Source organism: Ambystoma mexicanum, chromosome 9 (assembly GCF_040938575.1).
Source record: "Ambystoma mexicanum isolate Mex_15411 chromosome 9, UKY_AmexF1_1, whole genome shotgun sequence".
NCBI classification, from domain to species: Eukaryota; Metazoa; Chordata; class Amphibia; order Caudata; family Ambystomatidae; genus Ambystoma; species Ambystoma mexicanum.
The window spans coordinates 541,203,514-541,220,522 of NC_090931.1; the positions used below are offsets into that span (position 1 = coordinate 541,203,514).

The following is a 17,009-nucleotide window of genomic DNA, read 5'->3' on the forward strand; positions in this document are numbered from 1 at the left end:
CAGCAGAGTGTGGAGTTGATTTCTGGAGAAGATGAGGTATTGGCTGTTGGGTGCAAGTGGTGCTGCGTTATGAGTGTGCATTAAAGTGTGCCAGTTATGGTTAGGGGAAGAAGAGTAGAGAGTATGTGTGAGTGAAAGGAAGGGTGCCTGAGTAAGAGGAAGGTGGAGTGGTAGTTGTAGTGGGGTGACAGGCGTAGTAATGTGGAGGAGGAAGTTGTAACAAAGAGGCCGGAGTTGTGGTGCAAAGGTTGAAGTTGTAACCTCAAAGGTTGGAGGCGAGGCTTACAATAAGTGATAGGTGTCAGAGGAACAGCAGAGGAACACAGAGGCAGTAGAGGGAGGAAGGTGGTTGGAGTGGGAGGAGATGAGTAGTGAAGAAGGACCATCAGGCAAGAGACAGGAAGAGGAGTAAGTGGGTCTGAAAGGAAGGAGACTAAATCGGGCACAATGTCTGTATGGCACATCCCAGTAATCCCTTTATATATATTTTTGAAGTTTTTATTTATTATGGTTTAACAAAACCTTTTTTAATCCCTTAATAGCACTAACAACTGGGTAGTGTAGGGAAAGTTAGGCAGTTGGGAAAAGTTAGGAAAAGGTAGGAATTTCCTGAGAGCGTTCAGATAGAGAAGGCAAATCGCCTTTAGTTCTCCATGCTTGGCATAAGTAAGAACCTAGACAATATGGTGGAACCTGCTGTATATACTAACTTGGGGTTTAGGGACACCTAAGATAGGGGGGACAGTGATTTTTAAATGAGAGTGAGAATTACAGCAATACATCCCTTCAAGAATGTAATCAAAGCACTTGAAACGTCTCAGAGCATTGGCGTATTCTTTTTGCCATCTGTGACAAAAGTGACTTTTAAGCTATCCATCTCTACCTTTCTCTTCAAAGACATATCCTTGAGCAGTTGGATTGCTGCCTATCTATCATCTGAACACCACTGCTCATCTTACCAAGAGTGCCCTTTCACAAAAGTCTGCGTTCTCGGTTTCCTTCTACAGGAGTGTTTTTTTCTAGTGCTTTCTAATTAGTTCATAGCATTATATTGTTTGATTAAATATGCATATTTTATTTAAAGAACTGTGATTTGGAATTCTTTTGTTTTGGAACCATTAATGTATTTGGGGTTCTACTGTTATCAGCTCATACCCTTCCTGAAGATATAGACTGCCCTTGGCTAATATTAACAAAAGTGGTGAAGGAGGTTGTGCCTATTTCACCTTTATGATATCGATCAACTCTGCTTTAGTAGTAGTGTGGGGATGAGTCGGCAATTTAGCCACTGCTCCTCCCTGTACTCCTGCAGAGCATTAGTCATTTCATCACACAAGTGCATTCAGAGGTTTCTCTAACTGCAGATTTGATTCCTTCTGTTACATTCCTCTGAGCGCAGTGTGGGGAATGTGAAGTAGTGGTGCCCTTTTTTGTACCGGCACATCCCTCATCATTCATTTCCACGGTGCTCCACAGGTGGAGGCGAGGGTGCCTGGAGCTCAACTGAGGATGCCCAGATTACACGTTTTCACTGAACTCTTGCAAAAAAACAGCTCAAGGACACAGTACAAGGCTGTGCTGGCCCTTCAAGCACAAGCACTCTGTTGAGGCAGAGGTACATTGTGTGTGGGGTGCGCTGGAGGAGGGCAGAGCTCCTCAAGGGGCATTAGCACCAGCCAGATTCCACAATTGCAGCTGCATACTAAAAACTGTTTTAGGGCGACGGGGGAGCTTTCTGTGTGCTATACTGCAATATATTGTGCCTTCTTCTTGCATCCCTTGTTCTTCTTTCCTCACAGTTCTTTTTCGACTAGAACTTTATTAAGGTTTTCAAAGAAAATACATAACATTTCGATCTGTCAGAAAGAAAAATTACTCTTTGATTATTCGTACCTCTTCAACCTATCTTTGTAATGTAACAAATCCGTATATGGAGTCCATGTAATACGATAATTTGACAACAATATAACAAATCTTCAACGTGGACGACCCCCCACCATCAGTTGGGGTTCTATTTTCCTGATGTCTCTAGACGTTTATAATAATCTCAGCAAAGGTTGCTACTGTTAAGTCTTTTTTCAACACTCCCTTTTGTGGTCTCTGAATCGCAAGGTCTTTCTTCTTTTCCCACACCCCTCAAACTCTTGGTTCTTTAACCGTGTGCGTCTCTCACCTTTGCATTTTGTTCTCTGCTGCACCCTTTTCCACTCTGTCGTCTGCTCTTCCATCTCATGCAATATGTTCTCATACGCATGTCTCATCTATGATGCATCTCCCCTGTATCCTTGCCAGGGTGCTTCTCTTGCTTCACCCCACCTACCTGCATGCTTCTCTCCATTGCAGTTATCTCATGAACGCCTCTCTTATCACCCGATTTGTCCCTGCCTGCAACTCACTCTGCGTGCAGTGCTCTCTTCTGCACACCCCACTGTTACCTGCACCACTTGGTCACTTATCCCTCTCCTATTTCCCTTGCACCTCTTCTCTCACCCTCAAGCCTTTCCTCCTCCCTGAAAGCCAGATTATTGGGCTGTGTCAATGACAGTGTACAAGCATAAGCTGTTACTCTCTTCTGCACCCTTTACCTTTCCATGTCACTCCTCTTTCTGCACCTCTCTGTCACTGTCTCCCCACTGCATATCTCTCTCCAACTGAGCGCCTCTTCCCTAATGTGACCATATCTCTCTAATCTCAGTCACTCCTTGGCTCTTCTCCACTGCACCCATCTCTCCTTTCTCCCCTTTCTCTCATGCACCATACACCCCTCTCTACTCTGAATTTCCTTCCCTGCAAACCAGTGTTGGGGCAGCTTTTGGTGCCAGTGCGGGCACCCCCATTGAAAATTATTTAAGGTCAGTGTCAGTGTGACAAAATGCCATGAGCATGTGTAGGCAATGCCAAGCTTCTTTTGATCTCAGGAAGTGAGCTCTGCTAATCAGCCCTCACATGCTTAATGCTCCATGCTGAAAAAGTATAACCTATACTCTTGACTGGGCCCTCGAGACTGACATACTAGCAACTGCCATCTAGCTTGGCAACATGGCAGCCACAGAGTAACATGCACACCTGACAAACAGCCTGTTGGAATCTAAATTCCTTACAGCCCTGGATCGCCCTTACAAGTGGGCCGCCAATGATTCAAATAAAATATAACCGTGTTGCCACAAGGCCTGATGGAAGACTGGTAAAATATAAGGACAAAGCTATGTATGGTTGGATATATTTGCCTAGGGAGAGATACTGATATAACTGCCAAAAACCCATCTGATGACATTTTATTGTCAAATTGGTTTCTAGTGACTAATTCAACGGTTAGAGGTTTTGTGTATCACTGTCTGGGGCTGAGTTTCGCCCACAACAAACAGTTGGGACGAGCCCTAGAAGTTGCCTTTGTTTTTTGCTTGGAAGGCTTAATACCTTCCCAAGAGGACAGTATTTATTTATGAGGGAGTAAGGAGGGAACCAGCGCTTTAAAGGAAATGCCAGCAAAACCAGGAAATCAAACCCAGGAGATAATGTCTGGAGACCTTTTGATGTAAGGGATACATGGGAAGGCAGGAGGATAGTGCAGTTTAAGAGAGATTCTATTTCCAGAGGAAGGCTCTGTAAGTGTGTAGAAGTGGGAGGACGACAAACAGGTGGCATGTTTTTGGCAACAGATGTTTTATTAGTGAGCAAATAAAAGCGAACACCCTATCTGATCCTAGTTCTAAGAGGGTTTTCCCTGTCTCAACTAATACTAAAGAAACTGTCAGGATGTCAGTCTAAAGCAAAGAGTCCACTGTCCTGTGTCCAAAACCTATTTCCAGCTCTTACACTATAAACTCACCTAAGAAAGAGGGGTGGTCTTCTTGGTCCAAAAGAATGGCTCCCTCCTTCTGGATGACAGTCCACAGTTCAGCTCTGGGTGATGCAAACAAAATGTTCTTCTCAAAGGATACACATCGAAAGTCCCATAAGGCTCCTTGGGTTGGGGTTCCAGCAAGGCATGTAGAACAAATGTCTTGTATCTTTATATTGTTAGGGGGGTGACTCTCTCACCCTGACCTTTCTCAGGTTTATCAGTAGTGTTCCCAACACCTGGACAAGTGTCTTTAATCTCCTGCCCTGTATCAGGCCCTTCACAATGCCAAGAGAATGACTCCCTCCTCTTGGCTCCTTTCGTAATGTTCATCAAGACCAGGGGCTATGTCTCCCTTGCCCTGGCCTTTCTCACACTCTTCACAGTGCCAAAAGAATGATTCCCTTCTCTTGGCTTCGTTCACAATGTTTATTAATATCAGGGAATATGTCTCCCTTCCCCTGGTATTTCTCAAAGTGTTTACAGTGCCATAGTGTTCACAGCCCAACTGGTTCACTATCCTGCCAGTTTCTGTGACTATGATGATGATTTTTGAGGCATTTCGTTATTGTGTGTGTGCCCCAAACCCTTCTTAACTCTGCTCGTTTCTTAGCACTGAAACACGGTTCACTATCCTTTTGTCAGATCCCAGACTCTGCTTATTGGGTTCTTTCTTTCTCGGGTCCCAGACACCTTTGATATTGGTTCCTTTCTCTCTTGGGTCCCAGACCTCTTTTATGTGGTTTTGCTGTCTTTTGGGGGCCTCTATAATCGTTCCGGTCTTTCCACCCTCTCCCGGGAGCTTACCTGTGTCTCTCGGTTGTCTGTGGGCTCCGGGCCCCCCTCTCTGGCCACTTCCAATCATTCCAGGTACTACGGCATCTCCACAGCGGCTCCCTGCTGTTGGGCTGTGTGTCCCAGGTGGTTCCATTGCTCCAGCCTTCTCGCCAGGCTGGTTGCGCTCCTCGCGTCTCCCACTCCAGCCTTTCCACGGCAGACCTTCCGGGGAAGCCTCTGCAAACGGGTATCTTTCCTGCCCTATGCTGCTTCTTCCATCCTCGCCCAGGATTTTAATCTCTTGGTTCTTCCAGGCAGGGCCTCTTTCTCTCTGTTTGAATTTCCTTCTTCTATTTCAGCTGTGCATTGGCAAATAGGAAGTCTGTAAAGACTATACTGCTCAGTATGGTTCATGTAGGTGCTCTTTAGGCCTTCCACACTACTTCCTCATCTCAGTACTGATCTTGAGGTGTCCCAGTGAGTCAGTTGGTTTCTTCCTCCTCTCAATACATAAGGTTACATGTCCCTTGAGGAGCCCACACTCCTCCTCATCCCAGCACTTCCAACCTTTACGGTTTTTAGGAAACAAATAGGAACATTAGTGATGGTGTTGTAGGGGGTTGGTGAGGAAGGTTTGTTACGGTAAAATGGGTTATGGGGATACCATGTTTTACCCAGGTCATCACTAATCCCATAGGGGGCTTCCCTCCCCATGAGATCCACCCGCTGAGTATCACCCCCAGAGGGACTATCGTGTACTGTCTCACCTCCCAGGTCTCATGCGAAGGGGCTCCCCCTAGGGTTGAAGTACCGACATCCGGGGATTTGTTACAGTTCACACCATCTTAGAAATGCAAAGGACATAACTACATCCTGTGACCCCTACCAACTTCCTGCAGGCAAGGCACTCTGGGAGCTGGCATCAAAAGATAAAACTCAATGCAAACGGTCTCGACTCTAAGAGCTATACAGACTTTCAGCACTGCTGTAGAGCTAAGCCCCCGCAAGACAACAGAGGGGCGAGAATGAATGCATTTTTTTAAGGCTGGAATTATAGCAATCTGAGCAAGAAAGAGGCACAGGGGCGGCCTTTCACAAAAACATGGAGTAGTTGAACAGGTGTTACCAGACATTTGGTTGAATGCATTTGATCGAATTACAATATGGTCGAATCAATTTGGTCGAAAAAATGGTCGAATTATTATTTTTTTTTTTTGGGGGGGATCCCCCCCCAGCCCCTGTTTTTGGTGTTAAAACACCTTTTTTTACCTATACTAGAGCAAAAAAAAAAAAAAAAACTTTAAAAAAAAAATTCAACCTTTTTTTTCGACCAAATTGATTCGACCAATTTGTCATTCGATCAAATATATTCGACCATTTGACTGGACAGCGTTGAACACAAATCTTCCTTGATTGACTTTGTCTTCGCTACAGAAGAAATACACATAAGTGAATATAAATTGAAGGTTGAAACTGGCTTCCCTAGCGATCATGCACGATGTCTCTCCACTTGCTAACTCCCTGAAGTCGGAGGATACATATGGGCAAGGTAGAAGTATCAAATGGGAAAAACAAGCTAATCTGGGCATCCAGTGACAACCAGGACTTTAATGACAAATTGGAGGAGGTCTCTGAGGTCTATGATGGCAAAATTGACAGTAACATATATTCAATCCATTACCTTCCGACTTTCATTAAAAATGCCCTGAACCCGAGAAAACCCAGAAAGTCACAAATGAGACTATATCACAATCCGAGAATTCCTAATCAAAAGAGAATACAGGAAAGAGTTGAGAAGGATTATCCACAATGAAGGGGAGAATGTACAAATTAAGAATCTTCTGAAGAATCTGAAGCAGAGTTATGGGAACAAATTGAAAGGAATCAAAGCTAAGGCATACCAAAAAGACAGTGAAAACATGCTAACCTTCCTCCTAACTAAAAATGATGGAACCTACTGGAAACTAATTAAAAAAAAAAAAGAGAATTTTCAAAACGAAATCCAATCTAACCTCCTCTCTGAACTGAACTGGATGCCACATTTTTAAATGTTTTCAAAATTATATAATAAGCCAGTAGATCCCTCAATCAGCTTGGAGAAATTGAAATTAGTAAACTGGGCACTGGTACCTTCTGCCGAAGAAATTAAGAGCATTATACGTAATATAAGTAATTCAAGAGCGCCAGGGCCGATTGGCCTTTGCACTAAGGTCATGAAAGCAAACCCGGATCTGTGGTCCTTGACGTTTGATAAATACTTCAACTCAATCATCCAAGCAAGGATTACACCTGAAACTTGGAAGAAGGCCCATATAGTGCTCATCTTTAAAAAATAAAAAAAATAAAGGTCAAAGAGTACTGGGCCAGAACAAATAACATCCTCAAGCCCAATCAGCTTGGTTTCCGCCCTGACGTAGGCACAAGCCTAGCAGGCTGGATGCTGAACTATGCCCAGCACCTAGCCTGGGAGGGCAAACACAAAGAAATCTATGTGGCATCAGTAGATCTATCCTTGGCCTTTGACCGGGTGGACTGAAACAAGCTGTGGAAGAAACTAGAAGACTGGGGAATCCCTATTGGCTTGCTGGCACCGCTCGTTGACCTTCATCAAGACTCAGTAGTGTGAGAAACTCATGGTGGCAACTATTAAGACAGACACAAGTGATCCCAGTTCAAGGGTGTTTATTGAACAATGAATACTGTATGTAGGTTGGACAAAAGCCTAATCTAAACCTACATCTAAGATGGGAGCAAGCATCAACCATCAAATGAAAAATAAGGCATTCCTAGTGACGCTGTTTCAAAACAAAAGGGCCTATACTAAGAAACCTATTGCCAAGCCTCACAACTAATACAAAAAGGGGTGTGGGATAGTTCCCAAGAAAAGAAAAAAGTGCTCTTAAATAATGTCAGAATACGCTAGCCTGGGTCTCCCTTCCCCATGTTTGGAGTATGGGGTAAAATGGGAGCTTGGAGCACAGTACAGTCTCAGGCTTCTCCAGCAGGGGACGACAGTTCCAATGGCAGTTCTTAGGACCGTCGATGGCCAAGTCTCATTTCCTTTTAAAGACTCTTGCCTTCGGGGCCTGATGTGTTCAAATAACAAAAACAAAGGCTCCTTTAACCAAATGAAAGTTAATTTGGGTGATAATGATTCACCCCCTGAGTCCCCCTCTTCTGGGCACTGACCCTTCACGTATTTTATTCCATAATTTATATGCCAGTTCTTTTCTTACTTGACGTTTGGATGATAGCTTCCCCCTGGCTCTCGCTCGGTCGGGCTAGGACCCCTCTTGACTGTAAGTACTCGGGTGATGCTTCACCCCTGGATCTCCCTCAGCTGAGCTCAGACCCCTTTAAACTGCTAGTACTTGGGTGATAGCATCATCTCTGGCATCTTTCCTTCGGGTTCACTCTTGCCTTTTCTTAACTTTTGCTTTCACTCTTCTCAATCTTGGGGTGACAACTTTTCACTCTTGGATCCCCATCTGCTGGGCTCCGACCCCTCTCGATTCTTAGCCTCCCTTCACCGGGTTTACTGTGGCACTCGATCAGGGTGATAGTGGCTCACCCCTGGCTCCCCCTCTTCTGGGCGCTGAACCCTCTTTATTTTCAATGTTCTCTTTTACCCAATTCAATGTTTTCTGGATTCACTTTCCTTTCTATCACAGTGCTTTTAGATGAAAGTCTTTCGATTGTGCGGGGATGTTGCTTGACCCTATTACCACTTTGACCTATTTCAATGGCCCTCCTACGGCCTTCTGGTACTTGAAGTTTCGTTCAGCTGGGGATTGACCAGAGTCTCTTGAGGTTATCACCCACGTGGTGCCGGTTTCCCTCTGTCGCTGGTCTCCCCTTAACACGTTTTACAGTTCATTCAAAGTTTCTTGGAACATAGTTCAAACTTGCCAATCCTGCGATCCACACTCAACACAGCCCGGTTCTTATTAGTTCTCCCCTCGACTCATCGGCTGTGATGAACCACTTGGCTTTTGGCTTCTCTGCAGTCAAGGCCAGTACCATGGGCGCGGGAGCATCCCTTGCTGCTGATCATCGGCATAGGTTTGCCCCGTGTACCGTTGACATCTGCTGCTGGACACTTGTGCTATTGTATGCCGTCTTATACTTGTTTCCACAAAGTGTCTGCGTGTCTGGAACAAAAAGGGCAAGTCACTTCTCTCCTAGCCACCCTCTCGATTCCTGCCGCCTTTCTCCTTCTCTTGAACTGCTGCGTAGTAGCCGTCTCATCGTGCTGTCTGCCGTGCTCACCTGGAACCCAGTGTCGGCGATGTCCGTCGCCACGGTGATGGCGTGGTCCGACGCCACCTCACCTTCCTGCAGGATCTCAAGGGCCTCCGCCCTCTTGTCGTCCGGCAGAAAATCCAGCAGGGGAGCTATCTTGTACCAGAGCTCCCTGTCGTAGCGGGCCACGATAGCCAAGGCGTTGGCCGCTTTAATCGTCGTCGCTGCCGACGAGATGACTCTACGTCCCATAGCATCCAATTTCTTTCCCTCGCCGTCCGGCGGGGAAGTTGATGTGGAGGCCGCACCCCCCCCCGCTTTCTTCCTGGCTGCCACGGAGACGACGGAGTCCGGGGTAGGCTGCGCCCGGAGGCATAGGGGGGCCGTGTCCGGGACCCGGTACTTTTTCTCGTACCGGTCTCTTCTAGCTGGCGTCGTGGAAGGGTTCTTGAGGAGGGAAAGGCCCTCATCCCAAATGTCGTCCAACAGAGGCACTGCGAGGACCGTCTTCCTCTTGGCCTCGCGCCGCTGATAAAGGAAGTCTTCCTTTTTCTTCTCCTCAGGGCAGAGTTGGAAAAGCTCGGAAGCCCTGGAGATCATGGAGTGGAAAGATCCGATCTCGTCGGGCGGAGAAGCCCTGGTGGGAGGCGACGACGGAAAATCCTCGTCGTATGCCTCGTCGTCCGTACCCGTCGCTGCCGTGTCAGTCCCCGTATCATCCCCTCGGGTGGACGGGGAGGAGGGCTGGACGGGGCGCGACGGTTGAAAAGGAGGTGGTGGATGGATCCTTCTTTTCTTGGTGGGGGGAACACCAGAAGGTCCCGGTTCTGGATCCCCCGACGGGAGAGGTTCCTCCGTCGGTAACGGTAGCCTCGTCCTTATCTCGGAGCATAAGGACTGTATGGCCAACAAAATGGCCGCCGAGTTGTCTTGCGGCGCTGGCAGAGGGGAATCCGACGGGCGAGCAGGGGCCCCGTCGGTATCCTCGACGATGTCGTCGTCACCTGCGTCGGGGTCCATTCCGACGGGCTGGCCTTCTTCCACGCCTAGGCCGTGGCTTAAGACCTCGATCAGCTCCTCTTCTGAGGTTGAGGCCGAATCTACGACGACGCCCTGCCCCCCCTTCTTCTTCCCCACGGAGGGTTTCACGGGGGTCCTATCGATGGGCACAAAGGAAGACTCCCTCCGCGGAGGCAGGGAGATTCTGGGCCCTGAGGTCGCCACCACTGGTGTAGCCACCACAGGCTGAGCCAGGGCCGCCGCGACCGTTTCGATAGAGGGCTTGGTCGGATGGATCAAGGCCTTCACCACCTTAGGTGCGCTCACCGCCTTATCCTTGAGGGAGGGGGCACTGCCACGCTCCTCCTCTGCCTTAGAGCTCGACCGGGGCCTCTCCAGGAGCTTCGCCGGGTGCTCGGCCTTCCTCTTACCCGACCCAGAGCGTTGGCTCGTGGTTGATGGTGCCGGGGAGGGTGCGCCCTGCCTGGCGCCCGTAGAGCCCGACCGTTCGGCGCTCCCGGTGCCAGCGGACTCGCGGTGCTTGGCCTTATGTTGGGCCCCCGTCGCCGGGGCGCCCTCAAAGGTCTTAGAAGACCGCTCGGATTTCTTCTTCTTCTCGCCAGACGGGCTCTTACCCTCCAGCCAGTTGGCGAGACGTTGATGGCGGTCCATCATGGTCCGTTCCGACATGTTGCCGCAAAACGCACAGTCCTTCTCCACGTGCGTCTTGTCCTCATGAAGGCAGTAAAGGCAGAAAGAGTGTTCGTCCTCCTTGAAGACGTTCTGCAGCTGGCATCCAGGGCAGACCCTGAACAGCTTTCCGGGCGTCGAGCTTCCCTTCTCCTGGGCCATCTCCGAGACCGGGCCTGAGAAGCTTCTGGAGTCCTCCGAAGTGTAGCTCGACGAAATCTTCACCCTTGAGGGGCACAGATGAATCCGACACGGGTCCCCGTTGATCGGATGTAGGATCGGTGGAGCTTGAGGCTCTTTTGACCGAAAGAATCGAAGTTTTTTGTGAAAAAGCGCGAAAAATAGCACTAACGCTCGAGAGCAATAGCACGAGGATCCCAACACATGAACGTGCGGTAAAAATCTGAAGATGGCTGCCAGAGGCGGTGCTTAGGTAGAGGGCAGTCATTGGCTGTGGTCAGTATGACGCAGAGACCAGTGATTGGTTATTACTACGAAAGACAGATCAGAAACGAAACTGATACTGGTTTTTTCTTTACCGAGGATTCCCAGCCTGACGACGGGGAATATTCATGAGCATGTGAATCCATGCCAGACCCCATGCTGGAGAAGGGGGGGAGGGGTTGGAATGTCAGAGTATCCTTTGGGACGGGACAGGGAAGGTTCGAGAAATGGATGAGAATGACCGAGATGAAGACCAGAGCATAAGGGATGTGAGAATTGTAATTGCCGCTCACTTTCGACTAGGAGTTCAGAAAGTGACAATCAGAGGGACAGGATTGGTAGGGTTTGCAGGGTAAACTGAAGTAGCCGGAATTAGGAAATACACCAAGGGGATTGTGGGAATTGTAGTGTTTTGTCTGGTCAGGTTGGGAATGTGAAAATAATAAGCAGAGGGACAGGAAGAAGAGGGATGGGGAGTATTCGAATGGAGACCAGTGAAACAAGGATTCTGGGAGATATGCTTTTTGGGAGCAATAGAAGTTGGGATCCTAGGGGACTGGTTTCATACGGGAGGGTTGTTGGCTTTCAGATGAGGACGTTTATTGGATTGAAAGGAGGTTGATTTGGTACAGCCTATAAAGGCTCCATAGACCTAGTCTTCCTCATCCTTCCCGCCTGTATAATAACGCATCTCACCTGTGGTATCCCCTCCCAAGTATTACCCTCCGTTCCCATACCCAGGTGATCCTCCCTCGCTCATCCACCCCCAGGGCTGGGATCTGAGAAGGCCAGCCCTCCCGTAGCCACCTGAATAAGGGTTTCCCAATGTCTATCAGGGAGAACCCCCTCAGGTTTCTCACAGTAGTCAGGACCTGTCTGAATCAAGAGGGACTATTGTCAGACAAAATTGAAACAAATAATGGCCTCTGACAGGGCTGTATCTTAGCACCTTTCCTCTTCCACGCTTACATGGTAGACCTTGGGGAACACTTGGAAGAGGCTTCCTTCATTGCACCGAACATTCTGGGGGTGCCAGAGTCTTTTTTGGATAACCTATGCAGATGACATCATACTATTAGACTGGAAAAAAATAAAGGAATCCAAAGAGTACTGAATAGCCTGGCTGCATACTGTAAAGAAAAAGATTTAATCATAAATCTCCGCAAAACCTTCCTGATAACATTAACAGCAGGCAAGCGAGTGATAAAAAACCCAGTATACCTCGAAGGAATGGTGGTGACAGAGGTCGATATCATGAATCAGTTAGGCTTCGACATTACAAACACTCGATGCCAAAAAAATAAATAATAGAAGGTTTTTACACAAAGGCCACTAAAGCTATAGTGCAAATGAAGAACTTCAAATACAAGTTTGGCAAATGTTCCATAATTCCACTCCTAAAATTCTATAATTCCAAAATAGTACCCATGGTGACAAACAGGGCTGAGATTAACCACAGCTTAGTCCGGGAAGACTTTAGCCACCTTGAAGGATTCATATGGAAATAGGTTCTAAGGCTGCCATTGGCAATACCATTAAGTGTCATTCCATATGAACTAGGGCTCTTATCACTAGAGGCCCACATAGTATGGAACATAATTTTATTATGCTACAAATTCAAGTCCATGCCCAAACAACTATGTTTGCAGAGTTTTCAGAAAAATACGCATCCCTCAGTAATAGCCTCATTGAAATAACTGAGCAGACACTGGAAGACTCAGGCTTGGAGGGGTACCTAATCAATTCAGTCCCAGGCAGTTATGAAGGCTGTGGCAGGCAGGCTGGTGCAAGGTGGGAAGCTATGAAAAATACCAGAATATCTATGGATTTTAAAAAATTGGGGACTTTGGGGAAAATTGCACAACACCTCTCCAAATATCCCTCATGGAAGGTAGGTTTACACTCTGATGAGATTCAGGCTGAATAGCCTACCAATCAGAGCAAATATGATAAAATGGAAAAACAGTAATTTGGAAAGCTGTAGATACTGCTCAAAATAAAGTGAGTCACTACATCATCTACTCCTACACTGTGAAACACTATAGCCTGGTTAAAAAAATATATAGACCTTTATGGAAGCAATATGGGCTAAGTACCTTGGAATATGAGCTGTTCTAAGATTCCCTACCGACTAATTACATTTCTGTTCTAATTTCTAAGACATATTACATTAGTGGAACACTAGCCAGGAGACATTTTTAAACCTTATCTGTTCAGGAGATGGCAGCATACTGACTAACCTCAATAGGCCAGTTTGAATTGTTTAATCATAGTTTTAAGGAATTGGAATGAAATGCTATGGCCCTCATTACAACACCGGCGGTAACCAATGGCGCTATTAGCACCATGGTTGCTGCCGGTATTGTAACGAGTCCGCCATGGAGCAATGGGGAATTACCACCCCATTCCAAGGTTGGCGGGGCGGTAATTCCCCATGCACCATTGGCCCTTCCCCATTCCCATTTTTGCCCCATAGGGCTCAATGGGAATGGGGAAGGCGGTAATTACGGTACCACAAATTGCGGTATCGTAATTACCTTCAAGGTCCCTTTGCGGGTCCCTACTTTAACAGCTGGTCCAGACCAGCCGTTAAGGTCGGGAGCCGCAAAGGGACCTCGTAATTAGGCGCTAAGGGGTTAACGGCGTTGCAGCCTTTTACAGCGCCGTTAACCCCTTAGAGCCAGGGTCGTAATGAGGCCCTATGTGTTTTTTTACATTGTACACATAAGATGCTTCTTTTCCCTGTCTCCTTTTTTCTTTTTCCATGCCTTAAAACATTTTCTTTTATTTTAAAAACTTTAAAATCATTGATGAGATGATGTCAACATGTGGAGAACTCTTGTTACATCAGCAAGGATTGGACTCTTACAGAATGCTTGAAATTGACCGATCTGTTGTGGCAGAGGATTTCACTGGGACTTAATTGGGGTAGACTCTTCCCAAAGTCCTCAGTGACTGATGTGAAAATAATGCTTTCCACGCAAGGAGTCAGACCCTCCCCTCAAACTACTGTCGTAACATTGGTACCCAATACTCAGTCTACTGGTACTGTCAGCCCTACAAGTACTCTTTTGTAGCCTCCCAGGCTTGGAAGGGCAGAAGAAGGACTTATCCTCTGAGACCCTGGAGAGGGTCTCACAGGGGCTTCAGATCAAGGGAAGTGGTCTCTGGCTCGCCTTGCACCTCTGACTGAACCACTGCAAGGACCCTCTGGAGCCCTTTTCAACACTCAAGACCTGGATCCGCTTCCAGCATCTCTAAGCACGCTCGATACTATGAGAAACCAGAAGGTGTCTCACGCACTGGGACCCAGGGATGTGTGATACAGGTGGCCAGGACACGACCATCACTTTTCGATCCAGTTCCTGGGGGTGGACAAGTGCGAGAGGATCACCTAGGTGAGGGATCTTCGGGGAGTGGGTGTGGGATACTGGATGGTAAGATGCAATATCCCCTTCCCTGTAACATCTTTACCCCATCCTACCAGGTAGGATATTTAGGAACTCTCCCCTCCCTCTCTTTTACAACACGAACACTTTCACACAGACAACCCGCTATGAGAGAAAACAGACTAACACCCGAGCAGTATACCTGACGTGTCCCAATACTATGGCAATTACTGACCATCACACACACCTGACTTCCATTATGCTTCCCCACACGGATAAAAGACGGAGCACAAGAGCACACTCTGAGCGAGGCAAAGCACACAAGGAAACAGAATTTTCGAGCGGCAGATGAACGAGAGAAGAAAGACAGCAAAACAGAAGGGGATCTCAAGGAGGGAAGTTTCCTTGACCTTTTCGACAAGAAAACGTTACTTTCCAGAAACCGCAAGAATAGAAAGCATAAGACCAGGAAATCATGCTGAAGAATCCTGCATAGTGTGTCGGAGATACCCGGAGCCCTCCCACGTCAATAATCAAGGCGGGGAGAAGCACCGGCCTCTGTGATACTGACCTTGGACCCAAGAACAAAGCAGCGTCAGTAAATCAACACAGCCAGTGAGATGGGGAGACCGATACAAGACCGGTCTGTCCTGCACATAGTCGAAAGTCTTCGATTTTGATGAAGTAGAGAAATTTGGTCTGAGCACGACAGAGGGGCACCCAGGGTTAAAAGTAAATAACCTGAGAAGTTATATATGTGAAATCCTAAGAAGAGAGGAACTTTATTGTGTTAAAGTGAGTCTGATACCGGTGGAGGGGGACCCGGGGTGAACAGTTAATAACCCAGGAAGTTGTACATGGGAAATCCTAAGAAGAAAGGAACTTTAATGTTTGTCGTGTTGCATCAGGCCCTCTGAAATAAGAGACTTTGAATGGCATAAAGACTTTAGCACGAGGATGCAGTTCAAAACCTTAACATCAGGGCCTTCTGTGCCAGAGAAGCCAGAGAGTGTGCTAAGTTTGAGTGTGCTACCTTGTCCCTTGCTGAAAACGTGGGGAAGGGAAGACAACAACCTGAATATCCTGACATACCATTTCTTGAACACTTTTCATTTGCATAACATTGTTTTCCACACTATTTGTATTAAGAAGTAAGGATTGGCAATAGGTTTATTAGTATAGGCCCTTTTATTTTGACGGACTCGACCAGCACTGCATTATTTTTATTTGATGGTCATAGCTTGCTCCCATCTTTATATTTAGCAGTAGATAGGCATTTTTCAAACCCAATTGAAGTTCAATAAACACCCTTGAACTGTGATCACTTGTGTCTGTCTTACTGTTTGATACCATGCATTCGTTACAATACCGAAGCTTTGTTGTCACTGCATCTGAGACCCTACAAGTCTTCTATCCTCACCAAGTTAATACCACCTGTATGCTCCCAGCTGCTTCTGGCTCTGTGTGATTGCTGCTGTCCACACTCAATGCCATGATAAACCCATATTGAGCCTGCTCAATGCTCAAGGAGAGTCTCTGCTTTCTCCGCACCCGAAACCTGCTGAGTCTTTCAGCTCCATCGACTCGACCTCACCTGTCTGCTTCCCAGCTTCGAGACTCATGCCGTTGCGCACAGCATTGTTGAACATGGTTGACGATGCTTCCTATTTCAAGATTTACACCTTACTAGATGAATAAATAGAGGAAAGGCCTTTTGGTCCGCTTTTCCTCTCTTTATTCAGCTGGTAAGCTGACAAGCTCTCTTTAAATATAAAAAAAGATTGGAGTCTTTTAAGAACTAGGGACAGGCAGTAGAAAGAAATATTAAGAAGATCTATGTCTATCCTCCCACAAGAACGGTAAAGGTTTCAAGCAATGGTTCAATTATACCTATGAAAATGAAAGGAAAAAGTGCAATTCATGATGAAGTATAATTTGGCATTTCAGGAAGCTATGGGAATGAGCCCCAGTGGCTCGAAAACACATGTTGGCTGGCATTAAAATTGAGTATCATGTGATCTAAAGTGGGGATAATTTTGAGAAAATACAAGGACGAATTTGTTTATACTGTCTATTTTCATTGATTATACTTAAATATCTTTAAACATTTTGTAATACTTACTATTAAGGATTTGTGAAGATTCCGGCACTTCCAGCTACTCGGTGACTATTCTATTTCACCTATTTAGTGGGGCAGTTTTGCTAAATATTACCTCCAATTGGAAATATTTTAAGAAAATGAGTCTGAAATTGTGGTTGAGCAATAATTGTTATAACCAACAATAGAAAGATGTAGTGCTAGAACACAATTTAAATTACAAAAAATGAAGATACATTTAGTCACTATTAGTTGTTTTAAAAAAATCAAATACCATGCAAAGTTTATATAAATTGAATAGTACCAGAAATGCTTTTTTTGTGATAGGGGATTTAAAACCCATGTGAATGTGATTGACTTTTAGTTATTGTAAGGGATCAAGAGTAAGACTCAGACACAGTAATAAAGTTTAGTATAAAGTATTATCTTTATTGTTCAAAATAATTAGAGGGGAAATTGGACCTGTCTCTAAGTCTATGAGGGGCATCCCTACCTCAACAAAACAAATGAACGTCTTTGTCAGGATGCT

At 46.3% G+C, this 17,009-nt stretch overlaps 1 protein-coding gene across 1 annotated transcript in view; it reads right to left on the reverse strand.

Moving 5' to 3' along the window:
- The window catches only part of LOC138488252 (uncharacterized), a 2,582,589-nt gene that overhangs the window by 732,596 nt on the left and 1,832,984 nt on the right, over positions 1–17,009 (reverse strand). The gene's annotated exons all lie outside the window — the stretch shown is intronic.